Source organism: Eumetopias jubatus, unplaced genomic scaffold (assembly GCF_037043125.1).
Source record: "Eumetopias jubatus isolate StellerSeaLion01/CBP00866 unplaced genomic scaffold, mEumJub1_p1.0 scaffold_8, whole genome shotgun sequence".
NCBI classification, from domain to species: domain Eukaryota; kingdom Metazoa; phylum Chordata; class Mammalia; order Carnivora; family Otariidae; genus Eumetopias; species Eumetopias jubatus.
In genome coordinates, this window is record NW_028274814.1 from 83,610,570 (window position 1) to 83,629,240 (window position 18,671).

Genomic DNA, 18,671 nt, shown 5'->3' on the forward strand with positions numbered 1-18,671 from the left:
AACATAAATGAATTTAAAAAATGGTGAGAGTAATTGAAAATGTTCCTGAGAAGCAAAACCTTTGTTAATTATAAAGTAAAAATCAAAAAATGTGTTAATCACTCCATGTCATTATTATTTTCTATCTTAATTTGTCTGAAGTTAATGATGGGAAACCAGCCATCAGTGATAGAATTCATTCTCCTTGGACTGACAAATGATGCTAAACTTCAAGCTGTGCTTTTCCTTTTTCTGCTGCTAACTTATGTCTTAAGCATCATGGGAAACTTGACCATCATCACTCTGACCCTGATGGATTATCGCCTCCAGACTCCTATGTATTTCTTCCTTCGGAATTTTTCTGTTTTGGAAATATCTTTTACCTCTGTCTTTGTTCCCAAAATGCTAGTCAATATTGGAACTGGAGATAAAACTATCTCCTTTGCTGGTTGCTTCACTCAGTACTTTTTTTGTTTTTTAAGATTTTATTTATTTATGTGACAGAGAGAGACACAGCAACAGAGGGAACACAAGCAGGGGGAGTGGGAGAGGGAGAAGCAGGCTTCCCGCGGAGCAGGGAGCCTGATGCGGGGCTTGATCCCAGGACCTTGAGATCATGACCTGAGCCGAAGGCAGTCGCTTAACTGACTGAGCCACCCAGGTGCCCCTCAGTACTTTTTTGCCATCCTTTGGGGAGCAACTGAATTTTATTTTTTAGCTGCCATGTCCTATGATGGCTACATTGCCATTGGTAAACCCCTGCATTATACAGCCTTAATGAGCAGAAGACTCTGCATTCAACTTGTCCTGTGTTCCTGGTTCTCTGGTTTCTTGGTTGTCATTGTGCCGCATGTAATGACTCTCCAGCTGCCTTTCTGTGCAGCCAATGTCATCAATCATTACTGCCGTGACTAGACTGTGCTGTTGCCTCTGTCCTGTTCAGACACACATTTCATAGGAAGGCTGGAGTTTATCTCTGTTGGAATTACCCTCATCCTCGCCCTGCTGTTAGTGTTTCTTTCCTACATGTACATTATCAGGACAATTCTGAGAATCCCCTCTGTGCAACAAAGAAATAAAGCTTTTTCGACATGTTTCCCTCACATGATTGTGGTCTCACTTTCTTATGGAAGTTGTATCTTTCTGTACATAAATCCTAACTTTTAATAAGGGAGTGGCTGTCTTAAATGCCTCAGTTGCCCCTCTGTTGAACCCCTTCATCTATACCCTAAGGAGCAAGCAAGTGAAAATAGCCTTCAAAGATATGGTCGGCAAGATAACAATGTTTTCAAGAAGGTGAAACTAACTGAGGTTCATAATAATAATAAATAATAAATAAATGTTTGGAAGACTGTAGATGTACACTATTATAACATTAAAGTGTTTGTTATTATATTTTTATTTTTTTTAATTTTTATTGTTATGTTAATCGCCATATATTACATAATTTGTTTTGGTGTAGTGTTCCATGATTCATTGTTTGTTCATAACACCCAGTGCTCCATGCAGAATGTGCCCTCTTTAATACCCATCACCAGGCTAACCCATCCCCCTACCCTCCTCCCCTCTAGAAACCTCAGTTTGTTTTTCAGAGTCCATCATCTCTCCTGGTTCGTCTCCCCCTCTGACTTACTCCCCTTCATTCTTCCTCTCCTGCTATCTTCTTCTTTTTCTTTTTTCTTAACATATGTTCCGTTATTTGTTTCAGAAATACAGATCTGTGATTCAACAGTCTTACACAATTCACAGCGCTCACCATAGCACATATCTTCCCCAATGTCTATCACCCAGCCACCCCATCCCTCCCACCCCCAACCACTCCAGCAACCCTCAGTTTGTTCCTGAGATTAAGAATTCCTCATATCAGTGAGGTCATATGATACATGTCTTTCTCTGATTGACTTATTTCACTCAGCATAATACCCTCCAGTTCCATCCACGTCGTTGCAAATGGCAAGATCTCATTCCTTTTGATGGCTGCATAATATTCCATTGTGTATATATACCACTTCTTCTTTATCGATTCATCTGTCGATGGACATCTTGGCTCTTTCCACAGTTTGGCTATTGTGGACATTGCTGCTATAACATTGGGGTGCACGTACCCCTTCGGGTCCCTACATTTGTATCTTTGGGGTAAATACCCAGTAGTGCAATTGCTGGATCGAATGGTAGCTCTAATTTCAACTGTTTGAGGAACCTCCATACTGTTTTCCAGAGGGGTTGCACGAGCTTGCATTCCCACCAACAGTGTAGGAGGGTTCCCCTTTCTCCACATCCCTGCCAACATCTGTCGTTCCCTGACTTGTTAATTTTAGCCATTCTGATGGGTGTGAGGTGGTAGCTCATTGGGGTTTTGATTTGGATTTCCCTGATGCCGAGCGATGTTGAGCACTTTTTCATGTGCCTGTTGGCCATTTGGATGTCTTCTTTGGAAAAATCTCTGTTCATGTCTTCTGCCCATTTCTTGATTGGATTATTTGTTCTTTGGGTGTTGAGTTTGATAAGTTCTTTATAGATTTTGGATACTAGCCCTTTATCTGATATGTCATTTACAAATATTTTCTCCCATTCTGTCGGTTGTCTTTTGGTTTTGTGGACTGCTTCTTTTGCTGTGCAAAAGCTTTTTATCTTGATGAAATCCCAATAGTTCATTTTTGCCCTGGCTTCCTGTGCCTTTGGTGATGTTTCTAGGAAGAAGTTGCTGCGGCTGAGGTCAAAGAGGTTGCTACCTGTGTTCTCCTTTAGGATTTGGATGGACTCCTGTCTCACGTTTAGGTCTTTCAACCATTTGGAGTCTATTTTTGTGTGTGGTGTAAGGAAATGGTCCAGTTTCATTCTTCTGCATGTGGCTGTCCAATGTTCCCAACACCATTTGTTGAAGAGACTGTCTTTTTTCCACTGGACATTCTTTCCTGCTTTGTCAAAGATGAGTTGACTATAGAGTTGAGGGTCCATTTCTGGGCTCTCAATTCTGTTCCATTGATCTATGTGTCTGTTTTTGTGCCAGTACCATACTGTCTTGATGATGACAGCTTTGTAATAGAGCTGGAAGTCTGGAATTGTGATGCCGCCAGCTTTGCTTTCCTTTTTCAACATTCCTCTGGCTATTCGGGGTCTCTTCTGGTTCCATACAAATTTTAGGATTATTTGTTCCATTTCTTTGAAAAAGGTGGATGGTATTTTGATGCAGATTGCACTGAATGTGTAGATTGCTCTAGGTAGCACTGACATCTTCACAATGTTTGTTCTTCCAATCCATGAGCATGGAATGTTTTTCCATTTCTTTGTGTCTTCTTCAATTTCTTTCATGAGTATTTTATAGTTTTCTGAGTACAAATCCTTTGCCTCTGGTTAAATTTATTCCTAGGTATCTTATGGTTTTGGGTGCAATTGTAAATGGGATCGACTCCTTGATTTGTCTCTCTTCCGTCTTGTTGGTGTATAGGAATGGCACTGATTTCTGTGCATTGATTTTACATCCTGACACTTTACTGAATTCCTATATGAGTTCTAGGAGTTTTGGGGTGGAGTCTTTTGAGTTTTCCACATACAGTATCATCTCATCTGCAAAGAGTGAGAATTTGACTTCCTCTTTCCCGATTTGGATGCCTTTGATTTCTTTTTGTTGTCTGATTGCTGTGGCTAGGACTTCTAATACTATGTTGAATAGCAGTGGTGATAGTGGACATCCCTGGCGCGTTCCTGACCTTAGGGGAAAAGCTCTCAGCTTTTCCCCACTGAGAATGATATTCGCTGTAGGTTTTTCATAGATGACTTTTATGATATTGAGGTATGTACCCTCTATCCCTATACTCTGAAGAGTTTTGATCAAGAAAGGATGCTGTACTTTGTCAAATGCTTTTTCTGCATCTATTGAGAGGATCCTATGATTCTTGTTCTTTCTTTTGTTAATGTATTGTATCACGCTGATTGTTTTGTGGATGTTGAACCAGCCTTGCAGGCCAGGGATAAATCCCACTTGGTCGTGGTGAATAATTCTTTTAATGTACTGTCGGATCCTATTGGCTAGTATTTTGGTGAGAATTTTTGCATCCATGTTCATCAAGGATATCGGTCTGTAATTCTCTTTTTTGATGGGGTCTTTGTCTGGTTTTGGGATCAAGGTAATGGAGGCCTCATAAAATGACTTTGGAAGTTTTCCTTCCATTTCTATTTTTTGGAACAGTTTCAGGAGAATAGGTATTAATTCTTCTTTAAATGTCTGGTAGAATTCCCGTGGGAAGCCATCTGGCCCTGGGCTTTTGTTTGTTGGGAGATTTTTGATGACTGCTTCCATTTCCTTAGTGGTTATAGGTCTGTTCAGCTTTTCTATTTCTTCCTGGTTCCATTTTGGTAGTTGATACATCTCTAGGAATGCACCCATTTCTTCCAGGTTATCTAATTTGCTGGCATAGAGTTGCTCATAATATGTTCTTATAATTGTTTGTATTTCTTTGGTGTTGGTTGTGATCTCTCCTCTTTCATTCATGATTTTGTTGATTTGGGTCCTTTCTCTTTTCTTTTTGATCAGTTTGGCCAGCGGTTTATCAATCTTGTTAATTCTTTCAAAGAACCAGCTCCTAGTTTCGTTGATCTGTTCTACTGTTGTTTTGGTTTCTATTTCACTGATTTCTGCTCTGATCTTTATGATTTCTCTTCTCCTGCTGGGTTTAGGCTTTATTTGCTGTTCTTTCTCCAGCTCCTTTAGGTGTAGGGTTAGGTTGTGTATTTGAGACCTTTATGTTTCTTGAGAAAGCCTTGTATTCCTATATACTTTCCTCTCAGGACTGCCTTTGCTGTATCCCAAAGATTTTGAACAGTTGTGTTTTCATTTTCATTGGTTTCCATGAATTTTTTTAATTCTTCTTTAATTTCCTGGTTGACCCATTCCTTTTTTAGTAGGATGCTCTTTAGCCTCCATGTATTTGAGTTCTTTCTGACTTTCCTCTTTGATTGAGTTCTAGTTTCAAAGCATTGTGGTCTGAAAATATGCAGGGAATGATCCCAATCTTTTGATACCGGTAAAGACCTGATGTGTGACCTAGGATGTGATCAATTCTGGAGAATGTTCCATGGGCACTAGAGAAGAATGTGTATTCTGTTGCCTTGGGATGGAATGTTCTGAATATGTCTGTAAAGTCCTTTTGGTCCAGTGTTTCATTTAAAGTCTTTATTTCCTTGTTGATCTTTTGCTTAGATGATCTGTCCATTTCGGTCAGGGGGGTGTTAAAGTCCCCCACTATTATTGTATTGTTGTCAATGTGTTTCTTTGCTTTTGTTATTAATTGCCTTATATAATTGGCTGCTCCCACGTTAGGGGCATAGATATTTACTATTGTTAGATCTTCTTGTTGGATAGACCCTTTAAGTAGGATATAGTGTCCTTCTTCATCTCTTATTACAGTCTTTGTTTTAAAATCTAATTTGTCTGATATAAGGATTGCCACCCCAGCTTTCTTTTGGTGTCCATTAGCATGGTAAATCATTTTCCACCCCCTCACTTTCAATGTGGGGGTGTCTTTGGGTCTAAAATGAGTCTCTTGCGGACAGCATATTGATGGGTCTTGTTTTTTAATCCAATCTGATAGCCTGTGTCTTTTGATTGGGGCATTGAGCCCATTTACATTCAGGGTGACTATTGAAAGGTATGAATTTAGTGCCATTGTATTGCCTGTAAGGTGACTGTTACTGTATATTCTCTGTGCTCCTTTCTGATCTATGCTGCTTTTAGGCTCTCTTTTTGCTTAGAGGACCTCTTTCAATATTTCTTGTAGGGCTGGTTTTGTGTTTGCAATTTCCTTTAGTTTTTGTTTGTCGTGGAAGCTTTTGATCTCTCCTTCTATTTTCAATGATAGCCTAGCTGGATATAGTATTCTTGGCTGCATATTTTTCTCGTTTAGTGCTCTGGAGATATCATGCCAGTCCTTTCTGGCCTGCCAGGTCTCTGTGGATAGGTCTGTTGCCATTCTAATGTTTCTACCATTGTAGGTTACATATCTCTTCTCCCGAGCTGCTTTCAGGATTTTCTTTTTGTCTCTGGGACTCGTAAGTTTTACTATTAGATGTCGGGGTGTTGACCTATTTTTATTGATTTGGGGAGGGGTTCTCTGTGCCTCCTGGATTTTGATGCCTATTTCCTTCCCCACATTCGGGAAGTTCTCTGCTATTATTTGCTCCAATACCTTCTGCCCCTCTCTCTCTTTCTTCTTCTTCTGGGATCCCAATTATTCTAATGTTGTTTCGTCTTATCGTATCGCTTATCTCTCGAATTCTGCCCTCGTGATGCTGTAGTTGTTTATCTCTCTTTTTCTCAGCCTCTTTATTTTCCATCATTTGGTCTTCTATATCGCCGATTCTTCCTTCTGCCTCATTTATCCTACCAGTTAGTGTCCCCATTTTTGATTGCACCTCATTAATAGCCTTTTTGATTTCGACTTGGTTAGATTTTAGTTCTTTTATTTCTCCAGTAAGGGTTTCTCTAATAACTTCCACACTTTTTTCAAGCCCAGCTAGTATCTTTAAAGTCATGATTCTGAAATCTAGGTCTGACATCGTACTAATGCCAGTATTGAGTAGGTCCCTGGCAGACGGTACTACCTCTTGTTCTTTTTGCTGAGGTGATTTTTTTTCATCTTGTCATTTTGTCCAGAGGAGAACAGATGAATGAGAGAACAGAATGCTAACAGGTTAACAACGTCTCCAGCAAATATACTCTATACAAATCAGAAAAGACCTGAAACCAGCGGACAAGAAAGGGAAAGAAAGAAGAGGAAAAAAAAAGGAAAAAGAAAAAGATAAAAACAAACAAAAACAGAACAAAACGAAACAAAAACAGAATATGATCAAATATGATCAGGCTAGTGCATAGATCAGTGCCACACACTAGCTTTTGGGCATATTTTGGTCTGTTAGAAGAAAGTGCCTGCTAAAATTTTAAAGGAAGAAAGACATAAGTCTTTCTTATGTACAAAATCAGGGTTGATACAATGAAGGGATGGCAGATGACTGTAAAGATGAAAATTATAGAAGATTTTATAAAAGGACTTGGTAAGATAAGAAGTTGTCTTTAAAAAGAAAGAAGAAGATTTAAAAAGAAAAAGAAAAAAGAAAAAAAAGGGAGAGAATGTGATCAGGCAGGAGACTAGAACAAAGCCATACACTAGTGATTTAGGGTATATTTTGATCTGTTAGAAGAAATTGTATCTCAAAATTTTAAAGAGAGAACAACTTATATATATATATATGCCAAAAATAAGGGTAACTACTATGAAGGGATAAAAATATGACTCTAAGAATGAAAAATAAAAAATGTTTTTTTAAAAAAGGGATTGATAAGATGTTGTTTGAAAGAGGGAAAAAGAAAAATTAAAAAAAAAAACAGTTTACAAATTAACTGTGAAAAACTAATGAATCATGGTAAAAAAGCCATGAATTCTATGTGCAGTATTCCCCTAGCGCTGGAGTTCTCCCGTTCTCCTTGATCGGTAAACTTGGTCTTGGCTTGCTGGCTGTTCGTGCTGATCTTCTGGGGGAGGGGCCTGTCGCCGTGGTTTCCAAATGCCTTTGCCGGAGGCGGAATTGCCCCGCCCTTGTGTGTCCAGGCTAAGCAAGCTGCTCCAGTTTGCTCTCAGGAGTTCTTGTTCCCTGCAAGCCTTCGGTACAGCTTTGGAGGACCAGGGTGAAAATGGTGGCCTCCCAATCTCCGCCTGGAGGAGCTGAGAACTCGGGGCCCCGCTCCTCAGTGTGCCCCCAGAGAAAAGCAGTCACTCCCGTCTCCCTGGTCTCCGGCCGCACTCCGTGCTCACCTGGCCTGTGACCAAGTGTTTTTCTATCTCTGGCCCCGGACCCCGTGTGGAGTCTCCAAACCCAGCAGATCCCTGCGGTGCGCTCCCGCGCCGCTCCTCCCGGGGGAGGAAGGGGAGTCTCCCCAGCTCTGCCGCTTGTTGGGTCCCTGCTGGAGGAGCAGTGGCCCGACTGGGCCACCGATCACAGTTTATAGCAACTCTGAGCTGAGAGCCCGCACCTCGGCTCCGTCTCTGCAGCCGGCTTCCCCGCTCCGATACCTGGGAGCTCTGCCGCACTCAGGCACCCCCGGTCTTTCTGTGACCCCGAGGGTCCTGAGACCACACTGTCCCGCGAGGGTTCCACCTCCCGCTTAGCCACTGGAGCGATGTCCCTCAGCGGAGCCAACTTCTAAAAGTTCCGATTTTGTGCTCCGCGGCTCTATCACTTGCCAGAAGTGGCTGATGGAGGCCCCCTCCCCCGCTGTCTATCCTCCTGAATATCGCCTCGGATTCCCTACTCCGCACGTCCTACCTTCCAGAAAGTGTTCGCTTTTCTGTTCAGAGTGTTGTTACTATTCTTATCTTCGATCTCCTGTTGAGTTCATAGGTGTTCAGAATGGTTTGATCCCTATTCAGCTGAATTCCTGAGACCAGATGAAATCCAGGTCTCCTGCTCCTCCACCATCTTGCTCCGCCCCCCAGGACAAAGTGTCTTTAAATAACGGGATAACCCTGCTCAGTACCTCTGTTGCCCCCATGTTGAATCCCTTGATTTATACACTGAGAAACAAAGAATTGCAAGACACTTTTAAGCACATAATCAAAAAGATTGAGATTTTCTCAGTGAAGTGAACCATTTTAGTAATATTACTGAGATTATGAGTAACATAAAGCAAGAAGGGTAGAGTGTGTTTCACAGAACTCTTTAATGCTTGTATTCAAAATAATACGAACTATTTTTCTTGACATAATTTTCATGGTGGCCTGACTAATCTCCAAAGCCTAATTCTCTCCCTTATCTTTCCCTTATTTAGGCCCAAATCATTTGCCTTTTTATTTGGTGCTTTTATCTATTTCCTCTAAAAATTCTCTCAGAGGAAGACAAAATTAGATTTTAATTTTTCCATGTTCCTTTCCACTGTTCTGGAATTCAGAGATTCAATTTTACATATATTCTTTATAGAGTTAATGCACCAACTAGATTTGTAAAACTGAGCTGAAAAGCACATATTTCTAGAAACCCAGAAATTGTCACTGACTCAAGGCAAAATAAAAAATGGGAACTGACATATAACTATTAGAGAAATTGAATCACCATATTCTATGTCCTTAAATAATATGGATTTTTTTTGTTTCTGTAAATAAAGGTCATGGCAATCATTTCAAACAGTTTCTAAATTTCTTTTGCTTATTATTATTATTCTTTATCATATATTCTACCAGTAAAAAAACAAAACACAATCAAAAACACTTGAATTTTGCAGTATATGTATACTTGTTTATAAATTATATATTCACTATAATATAGAATATTTAAATATGTTAATAGAAAAAATAGAAATTAAGCAAGGAAATTAGGCAAAAGAATCAATATATTTTATAACTATTATATAAATTAATTTTAATGTTAATAGTACAACTATTAGATTCAATTTGATAAAACATATTATATTTGCAAATATCAGTTTATTATGTAATAGATTATATGAAAGTCTTATTCTAAGCCTATCTGATCCTGGTACTTAGTTAGAAGGGTCTCCATAGTTCAAAACTAATGCTTCACAATGCATGCCGATCACATCAAAAGAAGTGAAAGTCACAATAATTATTCTTCTGTCCTATTTGAATTTGTTTTTGATATTAAATTGCTACAATTCTGTCTACTCTAATGTTAATCTGCTGCCTCAACTTTTATTTTTATATAAATATTTTAAAGTGCACAGAAAGTCTTTATTTGGAATATTTTAATATAGATTATAATAATTCTAAGTTTTCCAAATGGGTGGATGAGCATTTTCATAATTATTGAGCTTATATAATCTTTAGTAACAATAACCATGGCAATAATTTCAAGCAGTCAGTTTATAAATTTCTTTGGCTTATTACAACTCTTTTTTGAAAACTGGTTACTTTTTCATATACTGTTAAAATACCATGCATTAAGGAGGGCAAATGATGTGATGAGCACTGGGTGTTAGACAAACGGATGACTCATTGACTTTAAATTAAAAAAATAAATAAAATACTATGTATTTTGGAACAGAATGGTAGAGAAATATCTTCATGAAAGCACACTATTGACAGGTATTTGTTATCATACAAAAGAGAAAATTGGAATATGTCTATTTGCAAAATAAAATTGTATATTTCTCTTAATGTGTATTTAAAAAATACTTAGCCTGAGAAGTTCTGATTCTCTGATACATTTTTTAAAAAGATATCTTAACATACCATTATATGCTTCCTCCATTCTCCTACCCTCCCTACTCCCTTGACTTCCTCCTCCTTTCTCTTCTGGCCCTTCGAATGTAAAAACCATTCTTAGATGGAAGGCTGTACAAAAACGGCCTGTGGGCTTGTCCTGCAGATTTTGGTTTGCTTGCCCATGGTCTAAATTATAGCAAAAGGCCAGAGATGGCCCTAAAGTCAGGATGAAGGTCTGCTTTCTTAACTGTTTTACTATTTCAAGGTGATGCAATCTACCTGTTATGTTCTATTAGTCCATAAAAACACATTCAAAATTCAATAACTCAGTACTTAGTGCCAATATTGTTTTGATTTAAACCAATAAATAGGCCATAACTTAAAACACACCTAATTCAGCATATGAATCTACTGTCACCCTCTAAAATTCATCTGGGGTAGGGCAGGCAAATATTTGAATTAAATGGGTATGAGGAATGGTTCACCATTCCTGCATCATTTTTTAAAGTATTTGATGGTAGTACCAAGCACTGCAGTTTTGCCAGGGAAATATGCTTTGATTTATTATTTGTTAATGAGGGTGAACTCCATGGTTTTCTACTTGGTCCTGAGTATATCTGTTTTAACAATATATTCAGGGTGATTTTTCACATGTAGTAGAATCACTGTAAATCAGACTAAGACATAACTGCCACTTATCAATAAAACTTTCTCCAGCCCCATTATCTTCCACTCTAATAAGTGTATGCCCTGGCATTCTATCATCATTATAATTAAGATTAGCTCAGAGATGAGGTGAAATAATCCTGGAAAGTTCCAGATTTCACCCTTTTCAGTGGACAATTTTCCTGACAAAAAAATATATATCCTTTCAGGAAAACTGGAGGGAGATTAAGATATTAATATCAATGCATGGCTCTTCCTCAAGGATAACTTCCTTCATGGGTTCTGGCTCTATGAACTCACTAAAGTCTTTAATTGGATAAGGAGCTCTAACACCATTATGATGGCTGTATCTTCCCTCCTTTCACCCAACCTAGAGTTCTTTCAATTATATAGGTCAAGTAGGAACTTAATGGATTGTCTATTTATTTTAGCCTTAGGAGCAGCATGATGTCTTTTTCACTACTAACGCATATCATGCAATTTTGATAACCACTCTAACCCTACCGACTAATAAGTAACCACACCCATCTTGCCAATGTCAGCTAAGTGCTATTACATGGCCTCTGCCTTCCATGGTCCTGTCATTTCCAGTGAAATAAGGAAGTTCATTTTAATGAAGTTATCTCCCATTTTCATTTCAGACCAGCAATTACAATACCTTTCGATGCTGTTGATATCCCCTTGTGAATCAATACCTTGTACAAAGAATTTTCTTCTGGATCTTCACCAGTTACACAGTTAAGTGGATTGCACATTAAAAAACTGTTCCATATTACTGTCATTCTACATCTTTGGATTTAAATTTTTCTAATATTTCAACTTTAATCAAGATAAATCATTCACAAATCCAAGTTGTTATCTAATTGAACAAAAAATTATAGCCATCATCAGAAGATTGAACTCTTCCATTAAATCCACAATCATTACTCAGGCCTCACCCTGACCTGTGATGTGCTGGTAAACTAGCTTTCTGAAAGTAAAAGCCTAATTTATAGCCAAAAAAGTCACAATCATTAAAAATGCATCAATAAATTCACCCTGATATAGAATTATATTTACTTTCTCTCTGGTATATCACCCTTAGAATCTATTTTCACGTATATTCTCCCAGGCTTTTGTCAATGTAAGTTGGTAAATTATTGCTATGGTCTTAAAATTTACCCCCAAATTCATATTTTGAAATTCTGACTCCCAAAGATGATGGTATTAGGAGATAGGGCCTTGGGGAGGTGGTTAGGTCATGAGGGGGGAGCCCGCTAATAGGATTAGTGCTCTTCTAGAAAAGACCCAAGAGAATTCCTTCCCCCTCCCTCCACCATGTTAAGCATACAATGAGAAAACAGCAAACTGGAAGAAGGCCCTTATCTGACCACACTGACACTCTGATCTCAGTCTTCCGTGCTCCAGAACTGTGTGAAATACATTTCTTTGTATGTATGACACACAGTCTTCTGATATTTTGTTATAGCAGCCCAAATGGTCTAGAACAATTACTACGATACTTTTTGGTATGTCCGTTTTCTCTGTAGAGGTTTGAATGTTAGCTTATCATGCTAAGCATGACTACTTTGGTAGACATGGCTCAAGAGGATACCTGGAATTCACTCTAAAGTTAGCTGTCACCTCTCTGGTCATTAGTATTTTAAACAAAGCAGCATCAATATTATGTATAAGAAATGTGGGGGAAGAAGAGGATAGCTTTTCCTGGCAGTGATTTCATGTGATTTCTATTTGGGACAATCAGAAGTATATCAAATATCCCAATGTATACATTCTGATATTCTCCTAACCCCATCCCCTTATTTCCAATCTATGAAGTTTCACAGTAGAGATCTGGTAAGGATGTAATTTCAACTGATGTTGCTATTTTTAACAGACTGCAAGTTCAGAGCCTATCTATGGTGGCTGTAAGTAATAATGCTTTATGGCATATTTGAAAATTGCTAAGAGAATAAATCTTAAAAGGTCTCATCACAAGAAAAAATTGTAACCATGTACGGTGACAGATGGTAACTAGATTTATTGTGGTGATGATTTTGCAGTATATGTAAATATCAAATCATTATGTTGTACACCTGAAACCAATACAGTGTTATATGTCTATAACACCTCAATTGAAAAGAAGATCAGAGCCTACCTTGTTTTCAGCAACAACGACATAAGGTTATAAGAGACAATTTCTCGAGGGTAGTCATGGTAATTCCATGGTTTGCTGGCTATAAATCAAGCTAAGAATCTAAAGTTACAAACTTGTCATTTTCTTTCTCTCGATATAGTTAGAAATAATTTTCCTGCCTTGTAGCACGGTAGTGACTATATTTCACATGCTTATCATATTGCTCTGTGTCATCTCTATTTACTTTAAAAAGGTTATCCTTTAATGCAAGCTTCTTTCTTTTTTTAAGAAAGATTTCATTTATTTATTTGAGAGAGAGAAAGAGAGAGCGCACAAGCAGAGGGAAGGAGAGAGAGAATCAGGCTCCCAGCTGAGCAAGGAGCCAAATGCAGGGCTCAATCCTAGGACCCAGGGATCATGACCTGAGCTGAAGGTAGACGCTTAACTGACTGAGCCACCCAGGCGCCCCAATACAAGCTTCTTTCTAAGTGATAATCTAAGTAACTCATCAATAGTTGATGCCATGGATTCCTGATATCTTATCTTCTTATGATCATAGCACTGTCTTCAAACACTTCAAGGTCAGATAATTAATTCAAAAAACCCTCCTTAAGAGTGTATTTCATGCAACCACCTGTGCCGTCGTGACTGTTGAGTGCTAATTTTCCATGGACCTTCTACAATTCTTGTATTAGCTCTTGCTCTAGATTACTTTTACAATTGTTTTTATATCATTCAGCCATGGAGATAGAGATCATTTCAAGAAGGCAGGTTTTTTTCCTGACTAGAATTAAGATAATGTCCTGTGCTGTGGCAAGATTGAGCAGGTTTGCTGGCAGCCTCTTTAAAATACTGGGATTTTTCTAAGCTCAGGTTTTCTCCCTTGTGACACAGACCTATTGTATGTGCAGCGTCCATGTGAGTCCTCTCTGCCAAGCCCCTTGTGGGGGTTGGGAGGCAAGGGAAACTGTGGCAACTATGAGGTTTATGCCACCAGCCATACTGTGAGTAGTGTCTATTGCCTCTGACTCGGGAGTCTTGTGCTTTCTGCCAGAATCTATGAAACTGTGGCTGGCTGACCTATTATATCCTTCCCAGCTCTTAACAGTTTTGTTGAAGAAGATAAATTACTGGTAGAGATACAGGTTTCTGGAAGAGGAGGGTACAGGGCCCTTCCATGGGCAAGATTAGGAATATGAAAGATTCCTCATCCGATTGTAGATGCTCTTGCATAGGTGGTAAGTGAGGAGGTATGAGTCCCTAACACTCCTACCTCTTAATGAGCCTGAGGGTCAGGAGGTAGGATTGAAACTAGCTACTATTAAGTGAAATTCAGCAGACTTAAAAGGCTAAATAGTGTACGATTGAACTTCTATGCTATTCCGCAAGAGGCAAATTTATAGAGAAAGTAAACAGATCAATGATTGCCAGGACTTGGGAGGGGGAGGATTGAACAGTTGAGGCACAGCTGATATTTTTAGGGTAGTAAAGCAATTGTATATGACACTATAAAGATGGGTATATCACACTACGGTTGTCAAAACAAATAGAGTGTTACAGCACAAAGAATAACTCTAGTGTGTGCAAATTAAAAAATAAATAAATCCAGGATCTTAAAATGGAATGCAGAAGGATTTAACAGTATGATGAATGTATGAAACAACCTCACTGAAGGGAACAGAGGAAAAGATACTAACCTATGTGTGGAAATGAGTGAATTAGTAAAACTCAAGTCATAAGCCCTGTACTCTAGTTGATAAAGTTGTTTCCTACTATACATTTTTATTGGAATTGAATAATTAAGTCATCGACAGATGGTGGGGGCCATTTTTTCACTTTTGGAGTGATACATATGAGCAAGAGTCCAAAGGTAGAATGATTCATGTGATATTGGGTTAAATTTGAAGATATTAGGATGAATTCATGAGTAGCTTAACATAGATATAGAAGGATACATAGGCAAATGCATAATTGCGTGTATAGATCTGGATAGGTATTCCCTTGTCCTGTCACCTGAGGGTATCCAGAACAGACAGCCCCGACAAATTCCAATAAAGGGAGATTCTAGAAAATGCCTGACAAGTACTACTCAAAACTGTCTAGGTTATCAAAATAAGAAATGTCTAAGAAACTGTCACAGTCTATAGGAACCTAAGGGTACATTTCTAATAAATTTAATGATATCACCCAATACACTGTTATATTATTGCTTTAACAAACTCAAATCAGTTTGGTTGGTACACATTCCAGGTGGTAACATGGCCACAAAGGGTTTAGTAGATTCAAGCTTAATTCTGGATAAGTTTTATAAAATTGTCCTCATCCCTCATGAACCTGACCCCTCTAGATGAAAGGTCTGAGTGTGAGTAGGGTATAACTGGAAACCAGATGAAATTATAGTTCTGGAATAGACTATTCAGATTTTATGGAAGTGGAGAGAGAGAAAAAAACCTGGTACCAGGCAAGAGGACACTTTAGACCTCAAAAGACTATTAATGATCTTTGTCACTAAAAACTGTCCCTGGAGCCTTCCTCCAGAAGACAAATACTCCAGTGCAAGATCTTTAAATTTACTTGACTGTTTGGTATGCCATCCTCCACCAGATGGTTCTGTGAGGATAACGGTGACAATAGGGGACGACTCCAGCACCTCCTAGTCACCCCACATACCTACCTTCACCCTCAGGCAAAATACTTCTTTTTAAAATTTATTTTAATTCCAGTAAAATTAACATACAGTGCAATATTCATTTCAGGTGTACAATATAATGATTCAACAATTGTATGCATTCCTCAGTGTTCATCATGATAGGTATACTCTTAATCCCCTTTACCTATTTCACCCATCCCTCCACTCACCTCCCCTCCGATAACCATCTGTTTGTTCTCTATAGTTAAGAGTCTACTTTTTGGTTTGTCTTATTCTTTGTTTGTTTTGTTTCTTAAATTCCACATATGAGTGAAATCATATGGTATTTGTCTTTCTCTGACTGACTTATTTCACTTAGCATTATTATCCTCTAAATCTATCCTTGTTGCAAATGACAAGATTTCATTCTTTTTTATGGCTGAGTAATATTCAATTGTGTATATATATATATATATATATACACAATTGAAGATAGATGATAGATAGATGATAAATGATAGATGAAAAATAGATAGATAGATAGATAGATAGATAGATAGCTGATAGATAGATAATAGATAAATAATTACATCTTCTTTATCCATTCATCTGTCAATGGATACTTGGGTGGTATTGCTTCCATAATTTGGCTATTGTAAAAAGTGCTACAGTAAACATAGGGGTACAAATATCCTTCCAAATAAGTGTTCACATTTTTTGGTTAAGTACCCAGTAGTGGAATTATGTGTTCTTTCTTGTGTTTTTTATTTTAGTCAGGCAAAAACACCTCCAAATATCTTCCTCACTCCTATTTTAAGTCATATAGTGGAACAGACAAATGTCACATAACTGATGGCTTGAACAAATAGAACAGATTGGATTAAATATACTTAAGCAGTCCCTCCAAAAACAAGTTATTGAATCGGGGGCCCTAAGTCTTGCCAGCCAGCTGAAAGTTATGTTGGAGACATTACTAACCTGTAATCTAAATGATGCACGTTTAACTTGGCTGCCAACCTCCAAAATTGTAAACTCTTTCTAGGAGACCTCGGGCAGTCTTGGGTTTGTACTTGTGTGAGCGCTGGTCATTGGCTTGCATCCCTTTGGAGAACACTGTGACTGGCATCTTGGGAGTGATAAAAGAGACCTGCAGATTAATCAGATAGGTAAACAGAGGAACATACTTAGGTGAATTTGCAGCAGAAGCTGAGTTGGTTTAGAAATGAGAGATGGATTTGGTGGGAGGAAATTCTGAAACATTTCTACATGTTGTGATAGCTTTTGTTTGGGACTCTATTCAAGAATATTTTATAACAGATTTGGCAGATTTTTCCCCTTAGCAGTATATTAAATATACTGTCTTCGCATTCGGTTTTCCCTCCCTTCCCCTGTGGTCCTCCGTGCTATTCCTAATGTTCCACACATACGTGAAACCATATGGTAATGGTCTTTCTATGCTTGACTTATTTTTGACTTATTTCACTTAGCATAATCTCCTCCAGTTCCATCCATGTCAATGCAAATGGTGGGTATTCATCCTTTCTGATGGCTGCATAATATTCCATGGTGTATATGAACAACATCTTCTTTATCCATTCATCTATTTATGGGCATCTCAGCTCCTTCCCCAGTTCGGCTATTGTGGACATTGCTGCTATGAGCACCAGGGTGCATGTGCCCCTTCTTTTCACTACATCTTTGGGATAAATACCTAGTAGTGCAATTGCTGGGTCATAGGGTAACTCTTTTTAACATCTTGAGGAAACTCCATACTGTTTTCCAGAGTGGCTGTCCCAGCTTGCATTCCCACCAACCAGTGTAAGAGGGTTCCCCTTTCTCCACATCCTTACCAGCATTTGTTGCTCCCTGTCTTGTTAATTTTTGCCATTCTAACTGGTGTAATTTGGTATCTCATTGTGGTTTTGATTGCTAACTGAGCATAATAAAAAAAAAAGATACTGTCTTCTAGTAGGGCAAAATTCAGCAGGTTTTTCTCTTTAAAAGTCTAAGAATTTACTAATTTAGGGATTCCTCAGTTTTAGATGTAGGTGCACTGTGTAACACAATATCCATTAGGGCCCTTCCCTGCAGAGAAAGGGAACTGATGAGAACATGAAGCTCTTGCTTCCTGTTACATAATAAAGAATAAAGTTTTCTGTCACTGACCCAATAGGCTATCTCTGTCAGTGTCTATGAAATGATGGTGGGCCAACCTGTTAGACTCTAGGTAAAAGTTCAGGTTTTGATTAATACCATAGGTTTGGTAGAGTATGAGAAAGACAAATTTCATCTCTGAAAGACAAATATCACAGCACTTTAAACAATAATAGCTTTACTTTTATCTTATTTAAATGTTCAGTCTGGTATGTTGAAACTCCTCCATGAAGTCACTGTGTTTCTAAGCTGGTAAGACCTGCAATGGTGTCAGGAACCTTGGTGTGCTCTCTCTTTTTGAATAGCCAATGTATTCCTAGTATGATTGCTCATATTCCTGGCTCCAAATGGCTTGCCATCCCATGTGCTGATATCACAACAATGAGAGGGGGTAAAGAGGAAAAGAAGGGCAAACCTCTTTTATCAAAGGATAATCTGTGGAAATTGCACAACATCTCCACTTATAACCTTTGCTCATAATTTAGTCACATGGTCACAACAAGTTGCAAGGAAGGCCAGCTATAGACATAGATAAATATTCCAATAATATAGAGGTAGAGGATGCTTGGGTGTTATGAAATATCAGTTTAAGATCTACTAGATCATTTTTTGGAGGAAAGACTAAATTCAGAAACAAAACAGCATATAGGACATAAAATTTTAGGTATTTCAGGTACTGTTTTTTCTATGACAGGCTAATAAATTCTTCAACGAATGCTGTCACTTGTTATTACCAACTAAAATAATCTTTTCTTTTTTGACTTCCAATTTCTTGTCTATGTATTTGGGATATGAAAACACATCTGTGTGGAAGGGCAAACACAGATTAAGGACATCTATGCTGAAAGCTTTGGAGACATAGTTAAAAGTAGTTTTGAAAAAATATACATAATTTATTTTTTTAAGTATTTAGTGT

At 38.2% G+C, this 18,671-nt stretch overlaps 1 pseudogene; it reads left to right on the plus strand.

The window, feature by feature from the left end:
- The first annotated feature begins 147 nt into the window (after nt 1–147).
- On the plus strand, nt 148–1,279 carry LOC114225733 (olfactory receptor 6C4-like; annotated as a pseudogene).
- The last annotated feature ends 17,392 nt before the right edge of the window (nt 1,280–18,671 follow it).